Below are 16254 nucleotides of genomic sequence, written 5' to 3'. Positions count from 1 at the left end.
TGTATTCTTTTCCCATCTCTCCATTCTACTTCCTAGGGGAGGGAGGAAGGGGGAGAGTTCAAACCCACAATATGTACTTATTGTAAAGATAATAAATGGACATAAAAATAAAGTTATTTTTTCAGGACCGTTGCAACTTTGAAGAGTCGCTGAAAGAATGGTTGGTAAAAACAACTACCTGTACTATTCTTGATTCACATGACTTTTCTATCCCTACTTAAAATTGAGATCCCCAAAGCCTCACATTGGATGCCAGTTTTGTTATGTAGTCATATTATAGAGGAATTTTCAGTATGAGGAAAAATATTCAGAGCTTTTTGAGGAATGGAAGCATTAAATGAAAAGTAGCATAATCCACACTGACATTGACTCTGACTTGAAACAGATCAAATTGACTCCAGATGAAAATATTATAGGAGAGGTACCCAGTGGTGGAATTCAAATAACTTAAAAACTGGTTCGCCCAGGGTCACATTGGCCTTTGTGGGAGGCGTGGCCAATCATCCTCCAGCTCCGCCGCACATGTCGGGTGAGCCTCCCATGATGGTCAACCTGCCCCTGAGTGAACCGGTTATTAAATTACACACACACACACACACACACACCCCGCATGCAATCAAAGTTGATCCTGGGTGCTGCACTGCACTGGAATACTGAAGAGCCCGGCACAAGGGAAAGATGAGGAGCAGGGAAAGATGAAAAATGGCCTCCTTCCTTCACACTGGCCGCTCCGCTCCCTCCCCCTCCCCCCGCTATCAAAGTGGATCCTGGGTGCTACACTGCAATAAAGAAGCTGGCACAAGGGAAAGACAAGCAGGGAAAGAGGAAAAGCAGCCTCCTTCCCTCATGCTGGCCACTCCGTTGTCCATTTCTCCATTGTAGCACAGTGCCGTGGAGCTTGCCCCACCCAGATACCCTCACTTCCCCCAAGCATTTCTTTGCCTGATTTCCAGTTTCGCCGTGTTTCTCGCTGCGTACTGCCTGCAGTGCCCATACTATCTGCCCCTTCCTGGCCAGAGTTGGAATGCCACTGTGTTTAAGTGCTGGTAGATGCTGGCCTTCCCTCCAGTGGTCCTGGGCAACTGCTGGAGAGAGACGAGTCTGTTTCAATACTTAGTGCCCAAATGCTCTCGCTTCCCCCAAGCATTTCTTTGCCTATCTGATTTCCAGCTCCGTCACTTTTCTCTGTCATGTTTGTGGGACTAAAAAAAAAGTTCAATCAATTTTAACTTCGTGAGATTATTATTATTATTATTTTGTTAGAAGTTGGAATTGATTGATTAAACTTTTGTTTTTAGTCCCACAAACTTTTGTTTCCCTGCACACAAAGATGAGAAAGATGAGGGAGAAACACGATGGAGCTGGAAATCAGGCATCAAAGAAATGCTTGGGGGAAGTGAGGGCATCTGGGTGGTGGTGGGTGAGGAAAGTTCTGCGGTGCGATGCTACACTTCAGTGGACTAACGGGCAACGGAGCGGCCAGCATGAGGGAGCCACTATTCCTCTTTCCCTGCTCCTCCTCCTTCCTTCATGCCGGCCACTCCATTTCCCATTTTTTCATTGCAGTGCAACTCTTCTGCCCACAAAACTTCGCCTTTGCCACTGATCCTGAAAGGCAGAAAAGAGCTGCTAGGAAGAAGCCAGTTTGCTAGGGAGTTGGGAATACTGGCAGGTCTGAGGAAAAGGAAGAAGGGTGCTGGACCAGGCCCATGGAGGGAGGGCCTCCACCCCCAACTGCTGCCCACAAAGAGGCCACCTAGGTAGCCACGCAGCACCAGCAACAGCTCGTAGATCATGATGCCACATGGGAACTGGCAGGAACTCCAATGATGCCCCCGGCCTTCTTAGGGCAGAGCCGGCTCCGGGCACTAGATTGGCCCCCTACAAAGCCCACTATCTGCTGAGGAGCTCAGCCGAGGCCTCGCTCACCACCTGCTGAGGTGCCTGGTGACTGATGGGGTCTTTCAGGTATTTAGCTTAGCCGCCTGTTTAGTAGCTGCAGCCCCTCCCTCCGAGTGTCTTGTCACAGCTGCCTTGGAGTTTTGCCTGCACTGATGTCGCTTGCTTGGAGGGGGCAGGGGATGGATAGTTAGAGGAGCGCCAAGATGCCAAAATGACCTTAAGAGAGGCTGGCTGAGGCAAGGAGTGCCTAGGAGGGGAGGGGGGAGGGGTGGGGAGGAGCCAGCCAGTGGTGGGGTTCAGCCGGTTCTCTGAACTGCACACAAAGTTAACAACTGGTTCAGCCGAACCAGCCAAATTGTTTGAATCCCACCACTGCAGGTATTGTATTTTAATTTACGATAGCTCAAAATTTGAGTCTTTCAAATTAACAAACTTTGTTCCAGTAAAAAGTTTTTGTGAATTATACCTTATTACAACGGATACACAGAGTGGATTAATTAAAGTAGAATTTAAATTGAGATGGGTATGGGGAAAGGGAAGGGCAAAGAAGCTGGATATTTATATGCAAATTACTCAGGGCGCAAATTACAAGTGCAGTATCTTATAACTATTATACTATGTTAAAAAAACATTTGGTTTGTTGATACATTATGATATACCCTACATTTTTTGACATTTTGTTCAATGGTTTTTCAATTATATTGGATCATTCAGTGTAATTATTATTCCGAACCAATGGAAGATATTAATATTAACTATTACTTTGCCCTGCTTTGAGTCCTAATGTTCGACTTGTATCTATTACTTATTTTGTACCTTTTAATAAAATCAGGTCCTTCTGTTTATTAAGTGAAAGAAGTGATTCTTATCAGGATGAGATAGGAAAAATAGTATTTCTGTTAAACTAAAACTCTAATCTTCAATCTAGTACTCTCCAGGAGTGTTGGATTTCAATGTCTGAGCTGACGCAGAAAGGAGAAATATGCCATTTTAAAATTATTGTTTTTTAAAATATAAATCCTGGAAGGGAATGTATTCTTACAGAAAATTAACTGATATTCTAATTATATGGAAATATTAAAGCTTACTCATACTATTCTTGTCTTTATTTCTAATTTTTAACTAATTATTTTAAGTAAAAATGATTCTCATAATACAGTTACAAAACTGTAAAACTGGGAGTCCTTTTTTTAATCCAGTGAATAAAACTATAAATCCTTTCCTATTATTTGCCTGGTTAAATAGGTTATTTAAATATCTACTTAGAAACATTGATTCTTTTCTTAGTGTGGTTGGAGATAGAAAAATAGAAAAAACCACATGAGATTATTCATCCTATAAAAATTGCAGAAAACTAGGCATAATTAGTCTATAATAGCTTACTGTACTTCAATCACTATAAAATTCTAATCTAAAAAGGGATATTTGTTAACAAAGTTGTTTTTGGAGAATAATATCTAGGTGCTCCATTATAATCTACAAGGAACAACATTGTTGCTTTGTTCCCCACCGATAAATTATTTGCATACCACCATTCTGATTTTCCAGGTATTTCAAATGGACTCAAAAATTTGCAAAGTTTATATAGGCATGAGTTTATTTAATTTAAATGATACAGGCATTATTACTCATGTGAAGTTTAATGTTTGTACTCTGAGGTTGCAACAATGCAATCAGAATCACTGGGGGAGGCTGGACAAACAATGCAGGAGAGAACAGACATTAACGATCAAGTGACAGCAGAAACGGCACCTGACTCCTATCTCATAAACAGGAACTGAAATCAGCCAGGTAGAAAGAAAAGTAAAAACATTTTTAAAAAAAGAATTTTGGATCACTAAAAAAATGAACCCAAAATTCTGTCTTAATTAATTCACTATAATGAGGGTTGATTTTGCAGACATATTGTAAGAGACAATTTGCTTAAAATATGGAATGAAATCAGAAAATATCACTATGATAGGATTCCTAGGTGGACTTCCATAATGGAAGCACATATTTATCCAAATACAATAGATACAAATAAATTAAAAACATATCAGGGAATCTTAAATGAAGAAGGAAAACTAAAAACAAGAGAAGAATTGAGAATGCAAAATGTGGAAATAGAGTGGTGATCATATTTGCAATTAAAATCCAGATATAAATCTGATATGGAAAAAACTGGAATTCAAATGGAACCAAATCAGTTGGATAAAATTTTATTAGGCCCCAATGAGAAATTAATAACCAAAATTTATAATTTTCTATTGGAATATAAACTAGCAGAGGAAGTAGTTAAAGAGAATATGATCACATGGGCGACGAATTTTGGGTATGCAATAGAATTAAATAAGTGGGAAAAATTGTGGAAAAGTATTAATAAATTAACATTATCTGTACCATACAAAGAAAATGCTTATAAATTGTTCTATAGGTGGCATCTACCACCGGCGCGAATTTCTAAAATGTTTCCCAGTACATCTCCACTCTGTTGGAAATGTAAAAGCGCATAAAGGGACATACTATTATATATGGTGGTCATGTTCCAAAGCTAAAAAATTCTGGAACAATATAAAAATGCAACTGGAACAAATAATAACTCAAAAGGTACCATTAAAACCAGAAACTTACTTATTAGGAATACCTACAAGCAAATATGAAAAAGAAATAATATATTTAATAACACACATTTTGACTGCAGCAAGAATCATATACGCACAAAATTGGAAACAAGAAGAGGTCCCGACTCAAGAGAAATTAATATCCAAAATTATGGAATGTGCTGAGATGGATAAACTCACCAAGGAGATCCAAGGAAAGGAAGAATCTGAATATTATCTGGTCTGGCAAAAGTGGTATAAATGGTTAGAGGGAAGTGAAAAAAAAGAGAAGAAGAAAGAAAGAAAAATTAAATAAAAGAAAAGATATCAATAGAGTAAAATAAATTTTTACATCAAATGAAATTTAAGAAAGAGACACCAGATATCAATAAAATAATATCATTATATAAGGTGAGAGAAATAATGTATACTGAAGAATATAGGATATTGATATTGTAACAATTCAGATATTATAGGTAGATGTCATTAAGATGATGCTTGTTGTAAATTGTTTTATTTGCATTTATAAATGTATTATGTGGTTTCTTAAATGAATAAAAGTTTTTAAAAATTTTTAAAAAATGAGGGTTGAAATCAGTTTCTAAGATTCTGCATTTACATTTAACCAACCGTAAAGATTAAAGATACCTTATTGGTTCCTTCATCTTTCCCCAGCCGCATGAGGATTTGATATAGAGCAATCGGACAAAACTAGGAATTAGAACTATATTTAATCCTAGAAATATAAAATAAAGTCCAGTTAATCTGAGATAATGCATCTAATTCAAAATATTCATGAGACTGATTGTCATATAATTATTTGAACAATAATTATAGAACTGTATGTGAACCATTATATATTCTTGGGCAAAAATAAAGTTGGGTTTCCTTAGAATGTGTAAATGATTTGTTTAAAACATAATTATCCCTGAACAAAATGGCGAATCCTTTAATAGTGAAAAACAAAACAATCTTCAATTAAATGAAAGTATAACAGTTAAATTTTCCATTCTTTGTCTCTTTTTTTCCTCCTTCTTTATATTAAATAAAATACAGCAATAATCCAATTCTTCTGGTCATTTAAAATTGGCTGGGTCCAGCAAAGTTTCAATAGATCCTTCAAGCTTCTGAGATGAACTGTATTCTGATCAAATAAAATAGGTAACATAGTTTGTGAAAAGAAGAGTCAGAATATTTTGCTTTTGTAGGTTGTGCTTCTTAACAGTTATTGAAACCAAACTGATAGCTTACTTCATTTCTGTTGTTGTTGTTGTGTTGTTGTTGTTATTTATAGAAAAAACTGAAAGTAAGCCTCCAGGGTTTCTTTCTGTTTTGGAACCATGCTACACAAGTTGTCCACTCTGCAAGATTGAAAAAAAAAATCAGTATCAATTAATGTAGACATCTTGAATATTAAAAATGTCCTTTAATGAATTAGAGGATTCTATTTTGTGTCTAGAAACAGCCTGAAAAATTAAGGATAATCCACTTTTGTCATATTATTTCCAATTCAGTTTCTGCATTTTATGATTGATTGCGACCATCAGGTCAACGCTGATTTTCAGAGACCTGGATAGATTTTCTCCATGGCAATCTATTCCTTATTTTTTTATTTAGCGTACGGCAAATATATAGATTTATAGTGCTTCAAATGTTAATATCCAGTCCACCCAGCCATTCAAGGACAGGGTGGCCTATGTTGAAAAAATCAGACAATCTATTCCTAAATTGATCTTTCAGGTGTTATAATGGTGTACCCACTGCCACTGTGTTTAGATCCATCTATTTTGCTGCTGGACCTCATCTTCCCTTTCTTTCCATCTTATTCAACATTAGAATCTTTCCAGGGAGCTGAGTTTTCACATAATGCATCTGAAGTAGCATAAAATAAGCCATATTTTTCCAATGAAAACTCGAAGTGATTTGCTTAATGATCCATTGGTATAATTTCTTGGCAATTCCTGGTATTCCCAAGAGGTATTCTCAAAAGCATCTCCAATGCTAAATTTCAACAGTGTCAATATTCTTTTCAACTAGTTTCTTTGAAGTTTAACTTTTGTTTACATAGAATAAAAACTGTTTCCTGGATGATTCTGATATTTGCAAATATAGTCATATCTATGAACATTGTTTTCTTCAAGGCTACTTAACAAGTGCTAGTCTGCAGCATGTTTCTTGATTGTTAGTTCCTTCATTGTTGATAGTCAATCCTAAAAGGCAGAACCTATTTACCATCTCAGAATCTTCACCTGTATTTATTTATTTATTTATTTTTTGTATTTCTATGCCGCCCATTCTCCGAGGACTCTGGGCGGCTTACACCAAAGACAGTATACTAAATAGCATATTGCCCCCAACAATCTGGGTTCTCATTTTACCCACCTCGGAAGGATGGAAGGCTGAGTCAACCTTGAGCCGATGAGATTTGATCTGCTGATCTGCTGAACTAGCAGTCAGCTGAAGTAGCTGCAGTACTGCACTCTAACCACTGCGCCACCTTGTCTCTATTTGTTTGCAATGGTCGTTAACCATTCTTCATATTTAATTGAAGTCCCATTTTTTCATTGTGTTCCATCATTTATATCACAAAAGTTTGTAGATCCTTTGCAACCTATCAAACTTTTATCATAAGCATAGCAGAGATTACTGATGTTTCTTCTTTCAATTTTAAAACCATGTGTCGAGTGTCAAATACCGCTTGACACCGCGTTACCACGTCAGCATGGGAGACCAGGAAGGGGGGGAATCCCCTCCGGACGACCCAGAACAAAATCCAGCGACAGAGCAGGTGGAGGGGGTGTGTTGATATTAGGACTGTATGCACGGGTGATAGCAGGTGAGGGATGGAACACAAAGAAGAGGGGGTGGGATACACGAAGAAGGAAAGGAGGGGGGTTTGTGTAGCAGATTGTAAACGAAGCTAAGGATGACATCAGAGATCTGCACCCAAAGACAGGAGAACCGAGCGGCAGATTTGATTCCAGCAGCTGTTGCAGATTACCTGATGATAGTAAAACACTCCCACTCCTTATAAAACTGCATGGGAGGAGAGCACAGGCATCTCCGACTTTGTTTCTGATTAACCAGTTCAGTGCCTACTGTAAGTCGCTATGTAGCTATCATTAAACTGGGTTTTGGCTCCACTTACTTGTGCGTGTATGTGCGCTACATCGCCCGGCAAAGCACTGGCGTTTCCAGAGGAGCTGACACCATGCTCATCTTTTTCCAATCCAGCTTCATTTAATATTTATTTGGCATACATGTTAAATAAATAAGGGGAGAGTGTACAACCTTGTTTTCTTTTGCCAACTTGGAGCTTGTCTGCTTTGCAATGATCTGTCAGAAGTATTGTGGCTTCCAGACCTGTATACAGGTTTCACATGTGGGCAATAGATGTTCTTGGATTTCGATTCTTCTAAAGACATTCCATAGTTTGAGATGATCAACACAATGTAGCATGTGTTGATCCGATGTATAATAATAATAATAATAATAATAATAATAATAATAATAATAATAATAATAATAATTTTATTTCTATACCGCCCTTCTCCCGAAAGACACAGGGCGGTGTACAGCCTATTTAAAAACACAGAAACAAAACAACAATTAAAATTTAAAATCATTAAATAATTAGGCTCCAATTAAAATCCCAGAAATTTAAAATACCCCAATTTAAAACGTTATGTTAATAGCCCGGCCTGGCAGAACAACAGGGTCTTCAGAGCGCAGCGAAACACCCGGAGGTCGGAGATTTTACGTATTTCCGGGGGCAGTTCATTCCACAGGGCTGGGGCTCCCACAGAGAAGGCCCTCCCCCTGGGTGTCGCCAGCCGACATAACTTGGCTGATGGCACCCTGAGGAGACCCTCTCTGTGGGAGCGGACTGGTCGGTGGGAAGCTATTGGTGGCAGAAGTCGGTCTCGAAGGTACCCGGGTCCTATGCCATGGAGCGCTTTAAAGGTGGTAACCAACACCTTGAATCGCACCCGGAAGACCACTGGGAGCCAGTGCAGCTCGCGCAGGAGGGGTGTCACGTGGGCGCAACGAGTTGCACCCATAACCACCCGCGTGGCCGCATTCTGGACCAGCTGGAGCCTCCGAGTGGTCTTCAAGGGGAGCCCCATGTAGAGAGCATTACAATAGTCCAACCGGGAGGTGACAAGGGCGTGAGTGACCGTGCGCAAGGTGTCCCGATCCAGAAAGGGCTGCAACTGGCGAATCAGGCGAACCTGATAAAAGGCCCCCCTGGCCACGGCCGTCATGTGCTCTTCTAAAGACAGCCGTGCGTCCAGGAGGACACCCAGATTGCGAGCCCTCTCTGTGGGGGGCAAGGATTCACCCCCAATAGTCAGCGATGGCACCTGCTGACTATATCGGGGCGCCTGAAGCCACAGCCACTCGGTCTTGGAGGGGTTGAGTTTGAGCCTGTTCCTCCCCATCCAGGCCCGCACGGCCTCCAGGCAGCGGGACATCACATCAAGGGCATCGTTGGGGTGGTCTGGGGTGGAGATGTACAGCTGAGTATCGTCAGCGTACAGATGACACTTCACCCCAAAACCATGGATGATCTCACCCAGCGGCTTCACATAAATATTGAACAGGAGAGGCGAGAGGACCGACCCTTGCGGCACTCCCCATGCGAGATGCCTCGAGGTCGACCTCTGTCCCCCTGCCAACACAAACTGCGAGCGGTCGGAGAGGAAGGAGGAGAACCACCGCAGAACGGTGCCCCCTATTCCTAACCCCCTCAATCGCTGCAGCATGATACCATGGTCGATGGTATCAAAAGCCGCTGAGAGGTCTAATAGGACTAGGACAGAGGAGCAACCCCTGTCCCGAGCCCTCCAGAGATCATCCACCAACGCGACCAATGCCGTTTCTGTGCTGTACCCCTGCCTGAAGCCCGACTGGTACGGGTCCAGATAGATAGCTTCATCCAGGTGCCGGGGAAGTTGTCGTGCCACCACGCTCTCAACAACCTTCGCCACAAAACGAAGGTTGGAGACTGGACGATAGTTGGCTAATTCAGCCGGGTCCAGGGAAGGCTTCTTGAGGAGGGGCCTCACTACCGCCTCTTTCAAGGTGGCAGGAAAGGCACCCTCACTCAAAGAAGCATTTATAATCCCCTGGAGCCAGCCTCGTGTAACCTCCCGGGAGGCCAGCACTAACCAGGAGGGACACGGGTCCAATAAACACGTGGCGGCACTAATCTTACCCAGAACCCTGTCCACATCCTCAGGAGTCACAGGATCAAACTCCTCCCAGATAACATTCTCAAGACCTGCCCTCGTCTCCTCCCGTGGACTCATCCAGTCGGAGTCCAAGCCATCCCAAATCCGAGCGACTTTATCATGCAGGAATTGCACAAAATCCTCAGCACGACCCTGCAAGGGATCTTCCCGCACTCCCCCCCGGAGAAGGGAGTGGGTCACCCTAAACAAGGCGGCTGGGCGGTTCTCTGCAGATGTGATAAGAGCGGAAAAGTGGTTAGACTTTGCCGCTTTTATCACCACTAGGTAGGTCTTGATATAAGACCTCACCTGTGTCCGGTCGGAATCGGATTGACTAGTCCTCCAAATGCTCTCTAGGCGTCTTTTCCGACGCTTCATCTCTCTCAGCTCCTCAGAGAACCAAGGAGCCAGTTGAGATCGGCATCGGGTCAGAGACCGCAAAGGCACGACGCGGTCCAAAGCTCCGGTGGCCGCCCTTTCCCAGGCGGCCACCAGCTCTTCAGTCGAGTCGTGTGTTAGGGTCTCAGGGAATGGCCCAAGCTCCGTCAGGAACCTTTCGGGGTCCATCAGGCGCCTGGGACGGAACCATCTAGTTGGCTCCGTCTCCCTGCGGCGGGGGAAGGCGGTAGGAAAGTCTAGTTGGAGGAGCGAATGATCTGTCCATGACAAGGGTTTAATATCTAGGTCCCCTCTACCAAGATCATTCAACCACTGACCAGAGACAAAAATCAGGTCCAGAGTGTGTCCCCCTATGTGAGTTGGGCCTTGAACTAACTGGGTCAGGTCCATGGCCGTCATGGAAGCCATGAACTCCCGAGCCGCCTCTGATGCCTCACCCGCAGATGGAAGGTTGAAATCCCCCATGACGATAAGTATGGGTATGAGCCGAGGTGGCGCAGTGGTTAGGATGCAGTACTGCAGCTACTTCAGCTGACTGCTAATTCAGCAGATCGGCGGATCAAATCTCACCGGCTCAAGGTTGACTCAGCCTTCCATCCTTCCGAGGTGGGTAAAATGAGGACCCAGATTGCTGGGGGCAATATGCTATTTAGTATACTTCTTTGGTGTAAGCCACCCAGAGTCCTTGGAGAGTGGGCAGCATAGAAATATGAATAATAACTAAAATAAATAAAAAATTTTGGTGATATATTTTGGCTTTCTCAATTTTCCAGAATGCAACAGCAATAATGTGTTTCTCAGCCTTTTTAAAAGTTAGTTTGAACATCAGCCATTTCATTTGTGGATAGTGTAGCTTTTATTGTCATTGTACATCATGTATACAATGAAATTGAGTATGTATAATTCTAATCTGGATGGATCTTAAATATTATTTATCTAGAATGAGAATAAGAATATTATATGATAAGTCTGCATTTTCTGTTAAGTCTTCTTTTTATGATATTGGAATGTAGATTGATCTATTGCAATCTGTTGGCTGCTGTGTTCTTTGTTGGCATAGTTTAATTAGAATGTTTACTGATTCTTCTTCTACCACATGCCACATTTCAGTGGTATTTTGTGAGTCCTGTATCCTTCCATCATAATAATCATCAGGGTGTTACTCTATCTTCATTTTCTAATACAAGTTCTTGTAAGTAGAGAATCTCTTCTATGTTATGTTGGATATTGACATTTCCACTGTAAATTATTACAGAAAACTCCTTCTTTTTGTTTGGTTTCTTTGAATCAATTACTATCTATCCTTTATACCCTTTTGCATATCATTTCAAGCTTTTCAGATTCTGAGTTTTCTTTTGGAAGACTATTCAATTCTCATTTTGGATTTACACCTTTAATCTCTTTACAAATGTTGTGATACTGTTTCTTGTCCCTTCTAATAACATTCTGAAATTCTGTTATGTTTCTTCCAAAATTTTTTGGTTTTTTCTTTGTTTGAACTTCCCTTTTCCTCGCATTTTCAGTTTAAAATTAAAACTACAGAGCCTGTAGTACAGTGGACTGAAGCACTGTTATTAACATCTGCTGCTTGCAATTACTGCAAGTTCGAATCTCACCAGGCTCAAGGTTGACTCAGCCTTCCATCCTTTCAAAGGTAGGTGAAATGAGGACCCAGATTGTAGGGGCAATAAGCTGACTTTGTATAAATATACAAAAGTATGAAGGCTATTGCTTAACGCATTGTAAGCCGCCCTGAGTCTCCGGAGAAGGGCGGCATATAAATTAAAGATATATATAGATATATAGATATATATATAGTCTACTTTATAATCTCTTATAATCAAGTTACTTCACCTTTTTTTAACAAATATATAGTCAATTTGATTTCTATGTATTCCATGGGGTGATGTACATGAATACAAGCATTGTTTCCATTACCTGAAGACAGTGTATCAATGAATAAAATCACTTGATTGATAGAAACTGGTAAGTTCTTCTCTTACTTCATTTTGGTTTTCTAAGCTATATATTCTAATTACGGTTTCCTCTTTAATATTTCCAGCTATGACATTCTAGTTTCCAGTCATAAGCAGCATATCTTGCTTCTGTTAAATTTGTACTTTTCCTGCACAGTATGAATTGATGCCTCTGTTATTGTTACTAAACTGATCATCCATCGCCAACATGTTCCTATATCCATGCCACCCAACGTAAGTATTTGCTTGCTTTATGTAGGCAGCTGAAATTACTTTTATGCTTTGAGTGACCATGCTAGGAACATATATAATTTTGGCATGTATTCCTCGCATTCCTTGCTCATCCCTCCCAGGCGCACACATACACATACACATTTTATTAATATGTATAAATTAAGCTCCAAGTGAATGATAATAGTCAATAATATATTAATATCAGTAATTAAAAATAAATGAAACCTATTAAAATATGTGCAGAACACAAAGATCTGAGCTATACCATTAACTTTGTATTATATGAACCTCTTGCAGTTGGGTTATTTAAGCCCAGGTATGAGACAGAAATGGCATTGATTATGCATTTGGATGACCTCTGATAGAGCCACATAGAGCCATCCATCCTGGCTGTTCTTAACCTCTTGCCTGCCTTTAATACCATCAATCAAGGTATCCTGGGAGCTGGGCGTGGAGAGCATAGTTTTGTGCTAGTTCACCTCCTTCTTCCATTCACAGCCTTCTGGAATGTCGAGACATGGCTCTCCCAACTGGCACTGGGATCTATCTTTAGAGACACAATGGCGCAGTGGTTAGAATGCAGTACTGCAGGCTATTTCTGAAGTAAGATGGGTGGCATATAAATTTGATAAATAAAAATGTGTCAATATGGTGAGGATGCAGATAAATGTAGAGTCATCAAGTTTAGAGCTTAATAGATGAAAATGTGGTATTAGTTAATGATTGTGTCGTTAGAACTGCCACAAAACTTGATTAACACTGATGACATATTGAATATCACAACCACCACCCTTTTGAAGTATTGAAAATAACTACTCTCTAAGTGATATGCAAATTCTTAAGTGCCCTTAAAAAATGTGTCATTTTGCAAGAATTTTTCATTGGCAAAATAAAAGCAAAAGGCTTTAATATGGGCAAAATATGAATGTTCAAGAAGCACATTACACAACAGATAAGAGAGGATTTTAAGGGACAGCAAGAAATAGCAAGCACTCTCCAAAATATTGACTGTCTTTTAGGCTCCTAGCTTTTAGGTATACAATATCTGCATTTAAACAACAGATCAGGGGTGAAATGCTCCTGGTTTGGACCGGCTCGGGCGAGTAGGTAGCAATGGCGGCGGGCAGTTCGGAAAACCGGTAGCAAAAATCCCTGCCCCCGCCCCCCATGCCCAGCTGCGCGATCATCAGAGCCTTTTTTTTCTTTTAAATGGCTCTGAGAGCCCAGCTCTGACGATCCCAGATGAATTGCCTGGATCGCCAGAGCCATGTAAAAGAAAAAAACTTTTTTCCTTTTAAATGGCTCTGACCAGCCAAGCTCTGATGATCCCAGCTGTTGCCTGCTAATCGGTAGCAAAAATCCCTCCCTCTGCCCCCCCTCAGCTTGCTTACCTTAGCTGCTGGTCGCCACGCCTTCCTGTAATCCCTGCAATCGATTGAATCAGCAAACAACTGTATCTCCCTGCCTGCAATCAAGCCAGCAGAGTGTTGTGGACTTCAACTCCCAGAATTCCTCAGCCAGCAAAGCAAAGCTGGCTGAGGAATTCTGGGAGTTGAAGTCCACAAGTCTTAAAGTTGCCAAGGTTGGAGACCCCTGTTCTATTGGGTAAGTTTTTTTCCCCTTTGGGAGCTTTAAAAAAAATAGTTAATTGGGGGTTTTTTTAGTTGTTATTTTTTTTAGACCTAGCCATTTAAAGTTTAGGAAGTTTTAAATTTAGCTGCTTTTATATAAAAATAAAAATAAAATAAAATAATATTTGATATTATTTGATATGATAATAGTACCTGAACAAGAAAAGTTATAGTACTAGTCGTAGTAGTTTTATTTTCAGTCACTACTACCAGGTAGTAGTTTTATTACAACCTATTGATTATTACTAACCAATCACTTATATAATTTTTGTAAAAGGGTTGCAAGAACTCAAATTTAGACTTATAGACATATTCCAGAAAATGAAAAGTGAATGTAGATGAAGAATTCTAAATACTAATTTTAAGTGTTACTAAGCCACTAAGTTTGAGTGGTGGTGGTGCAGTGGTTAGAGTGCAGTACTGTAGGCTACTTCAGTTGATCACCAGCTGTCAGCAGTTTGGCACCCTGGAAATTGCTATTTCCAGGGTGGCCCTGGAAATAGCAAAGGACCAGCCCGCAGTGCCTCTGCCACAAAAACGGACCTCAGATGGGCCGCATATGGCTCCATTTCTCTGGCAGAAGGTTGCAGGATGCCATGCAGGAGGAAAATGGAGCTTGGGAGCCCGTTTTCACTGGCAGAGTGCCAGTGGTGCCCCCAACACAAGTGACATCGAGCTGGCCACACCTACCCTGGCCATGCCCACTCTGGCCCTCTGAGGTCAAACACAACCCTGATGCGACCCTCAATGAAATTGAGTTTGAAACCCCTGATATATAGTATCCTAAATTCAGGAGTGTTTTTAGACATAAAACAATAGCACCTGAAAAAAAATGTGCAACTCCTCTGGTGATGTCCAACAGTTTTATAAAAAAAAACTAAAGAAAGGAAATCATCCTCAAAACAGGTGTTGCTCCTATCAGCAAGTGGAGTTTGTGGGCGGAGCATAAATTGCTGTAGAAAAGATATCAAAGGAATATGTCTGCTAGAGTAGGAAATTCCTCCAGGTCACAGGGATACATTTACTCTGCAAACAATACTGTATTGTTATACCTTCCCTTCAATTTCACAAATGCAAGAAAAGCATTGAAACACTATAATTTCTTTTGTGATTAAGGTGAGTTAATGGTATATTTTATATTGAATAAATTTTGCCAATATTTATGTATTGACTGGGCTTTGCATAAACTATTTATCATTTTTCTTTAATTAAGGCTACCATAACCTTAGTGAAAAAAAATCTGAAGAAACAATATATGTCAGCAATGAAAAAAAGAAGACCTGTTTTACTACCATTAAGTGATATTTGCATCCCAGATACTATAAGCCTACTTCTGGCATTTTTAAAAATAATTCCCACATCCCATCATATCTATTCCCAGTAATTAAATCACTCAGTAGCATGTTTGAAATTGCATAATCACAGGGTGCTCTGTGATTTCTTATCTTGGCACATGGCTCATTCATCACTGTTAGTAGCATAATTAGCATGTGATGTTGCAATGTTTTCAGCATGGGACATGTTGGTTATATTACCACATGACTCTTCACTGCATTACCAAAGTAATTACCAACAGTGAAGATCAAGTAACAAATGGCAGCTACTGCAAAGACATAAAAACTGTTGTCACAGGTAAAATCAGAACCCATCCATATTACATTTAAAAAAATGTTTAAGGAATATTGGATACTGAAAATCTCTTCAGAAGCCAACACACAAATGTTTACGCTGGACAGTCTCATAAGCTAATAATATGTAATTATGACTAGTTTTATCTCTTGCTTTTATCTTTTATTCTTTTTTAATGCTCTGATAACTTCTATCATAATGCATAATGCAAAGTCTAAGTTTACCTAAATCTGATTAAATTAAAATAATTAACTTTATAATTCTGTCTTTGCTCAATAAACATTACAAAAAGAATGAAACTTCTTCAATTAATAAAATATGATTAATATTCTGCATAAAAATGTTCAACACTGCTTTATATTTATAGCCATAGTATACAAGGAAACAATTTCACAAGATTATATGGTCATACTGGCCATATTTTAGGAATAATTTATATTATTCAATATTATAAAATTGTAGCAGAAGTGCAATTATAGTCAAGTGATATTATACTAATTATTCTGTGAAACTTAAGTATCATTCATATGTCAGTCCAAGGTCTACTTATAAGAGGTTTTTGAAAAATAAAAATGCATAATTTAAATGCTACAATTAAATTCAATTTATTACACTTACATGTCATATAAAAATATCCATTGTGTAGACCTTGTAATATCTTTTTCAC

General features: G+C 40.0%; 1 protein-coding gene across 6 annotated transcripts in view; it reads right to left on the bottom strand.

Moving 5' to 3' along the window:
• The window catches only part of THRB (thyroid hormone receptor beta), a 277270-nt gene that overhangs the window by 212508 nt on the left and 48508 nt on the right, over positions 1-16254 (bottom strand). Inside the window, exons 1-2 of one of the 6 annotated variants that reach the window (XM_060685777.2) lie at positions 12593-12629; positions 5736-5845 (exon numbers count right to left, since the gene is read on the bottom strand). The exons of 4 other annotated variants lie outside the window; for them this stretch is intronic. The gene's annotated coding sequence lies outside the window, so the exon portion shown is untranslated. Of the gene's footprint in view, positions 1-5735; positions 5846-12592; positions 12630-16254 lie in introns of those variants that run through there. One more of the 6 variants, XM_060685778.2, reaches the window with a different exon arrangement.

This window comes from Pantherophis guttatus, chromosome 4, assembly GCF_059756535.1.
Source record: "Pantherophis guttatus breed Tessera chromosome 4, ASM5975653v1, whole genome shotgun sequence".
Taxonomy (NCBI): Eukaryota; Metazoa; Chordata; class Lepidosauria; order Squamata; family Colubridae; genus Pantherophis; species Pantherophis guttatus.
This window is presented reverse-complemented; position numbering and strand designations above follow the sequence as displayed.